The 2570-nt window shown below is 39.5% G+C and overlaps 1 non-coding gene across 1 annotated transcript; it reads left to right on the forward strand.

Annotated features, from left to right (window-relative positions):
- The first annotated feature begins 1625 nt into the window (after positions 1 to 1625).
- trnak-cuu (transfer RNA lysine (anticodon CUU)) lies at positions 1626 to 1698 on the forward strand. Its single transcript has one exon. It is a non-coding gene; the product is annotated as a tRNA-Lys (tRNA).
- The last annotated feature ends 872 nt before the right edge of the window (positions 1699 to 2570 follow it).

Below are 2570 nucleotides of genomic sequence, written 5' to 3' on the forward strand. Positions count from 1 at the left end.
ACAGGGGTGCGTGTTGAAATCTTTCCACTTTCTAGCCCGGTTTCAAAAGTGATCGGTTTCAAGCTCCGAAACCGCGCCATCGTGTGGATGAACGGTAAGAAACTTGTGAGGATACATTGAAACTGGCTTTTGTGTGGACGGGGCCTTAGCCTCCTGTATCCTGTCAGTTCTTGTCTGTCCATTGTCTGATGTACACAGTTGTCACGTCTTGTTGTTACCCCTCATCTTGCCACCCTCTTGCTTACTTTTGTTTTATTTTGGATTATGGAATTTGTTGTTTTCTTGTTTGCCACTTGTTTCTGGTAGGGATGGCAGAAATGGAACACTGAAACGATCAAATCATTTGGAAGAATAGATTCATAAAAATATTTGATCTTCTGGAAAGTTTCGAAGCAGCTCTCCATAAGGACATCTAGTGGTCAGTTGTAAAATATCACATTCAAACACTAGAGTAGTTTGGCCAACTCCCTAGGAGAGAAGCTATTGGCTGTCAGCACCTAATTTACATATTTAGCAATTAACATATAATAGCAATGAACGCCATGTGAGTGAAACATAATATAAGGTGAATAACCATCCCCAAATCTTTACAGAATTACAAACGAGCTGTGACGAAGGACGTGGCCTGTCTTGACTTTATCGCGTGATTGACAGTCGCTGTGGCCAATCAGAAGTTGGCTGGGTTTGGTTGAGAGCGCATCGCTTGTTGACTGCAGACATTGCAGTTGGGTCAGTGTACGCCATAAATAGAGTGTGTGTCGTAAGTAAATAAGTAAGTATTGTGTTAATAGTCCAATATAATGGTTAATACATGATTCGTGTAGTTTAGTAGAAGAGTGTTGTTAATATCTGAGGGCCGTTTGACCATTGTTTCATATGCTAATAATTGCTAGCGTGTGGATGGCCCAGTCATACTGAGTTAATTTATATTTTTACAAACTTTTTTCGACTGAGGCGTTATTTTTATTTATGTTACAGAACCACACACACACACACACACACACACACACACACAGTTTTGACTTTTAATAAAAGGAAACTGAATCATCTCCGTGCATTCTTACCGATGCTCCCTGGCGACGCCAAACTTTAAGGAACCATCACATTAGCTCTCCCCAAAACACTAGCTGTTTGCTGTTGATTGTTATTGTTTAATTTTTCTTTTGAAATGGATCACGATTTCTCAATAGCACTTGATGACTTACATGCCCCTGTCTAGACCTACATTACATTTACTACTCTATTGTTACTGGTTGGAATATCACATTTAATCAAAAGTATGTTATGTAGAGTGATGTAAAGTGGATTTGCTATTTTTTTATGTGCTTGTGCAGAATGTAGACATCAGTGCTTGTGTACATTCATGTATTTGTATTACTTACTATTTTTATTACTTTTATTACTTGTTCAACAATACTTGGACTGAGATGGTTTCTTCTCTTGTTTAAAATTTCTCCTGCTTCAGAGAAGATTCTCTCACAAGGGACAGATGTGCCTGGAATGGGGAGGCACACCGGGGGTCCCTTTCTCACCCACATTAAGACCTTTATATTTTCTTGTGACTTTTATTAATGGACAATGTTTATTGTATAGAGAAATTTAAAAACAGTACTCAACCAGTAGAAACCCGGTTAGCTCAGTCGGTAGAGCATTAGACTCTTAATCTGAGGGTTGTGGGTTTGTGCCCCACATTGGGCAGTATTTTGTTTTTACATGCATTCTCTGTCCCCTTTGTCATCTATGCCTTATTTAGACCGTTATATTTTCTTGCATTTTTAATATGTACCTCAATGGTTAAACATTCCATTATGTTGTCAATGGTGGTAGTCAAATGTTAAATTTAACTGCTTCTTAGAGCTTTGTCTACATATTTAAAAACAATACCATACCAGTAGAAGCCCAGTTAGCTCAGTCAGTAGAGAATTAGACTCTTAATCTTAGGGTCGTGGGTTCGAGCCCCACATTGATTGGTAGTTTGTTTTGTTCACATATTTCTTCCAGATTGCGCCACCGCTCTGTCTCTCGCTATGCTATTTTTTTGTCCGACTCCTCTTACTTCTACAGACACGTTCAATGTGGCCCCTCTTACCACAATTTCTACAGTCCTTTGTGGACTCGGTAGATACCTTATGCACTTGGGTGGATGTGCTCAATAACTGTGCTTCTTTTGCAGCTATCTCCATTAATGTGATAATCTCAATTGCTTTCTCCAGTCGCAAATTAGCTTCTGTCAACAGTCGTTTTTGAATAGCTTCACTGCGCAGACCACACACCAGCCGGTCACGTATAGTGTCATTTAGTGAAAGTCCAAATTCACAACGTTCAGATAACGGTTTCAATACAGCAATGAATTGACCAGTGGCTTTGGTGCATAATGATTCTTCAATATAGTCACAATTTTCTCATATGACTTGTTTCCTGGCTTGTCGGGTTGAACAAGACGCAGTAAGTTTAATGCCTTCCCTCCCATAATACGTCGGCACAACGACCTCCACTTCAATCTTGTTAGCCAGGATAAAGTACTCAAACCTTTCGGTGTATGAAGACCATTGCTCCTCATTTTTGTCAAA

Source organism: Vanacampus margaritifer, chromosome 1 (assembly GCF_051991255.1).
Source record: "Vanacampus margaritifer isolate UIUO_Vmar chromosome 1, RoL_Vmar_1.0, whole genome shotgun sequence".
NCBI classification, from domain to species: Eukaryota; Metazoa; Chordata; class Actinopteri; order Syngnathiformes; family Syngnathidae; genus Vanacampus; species Vanacampus margaritifer.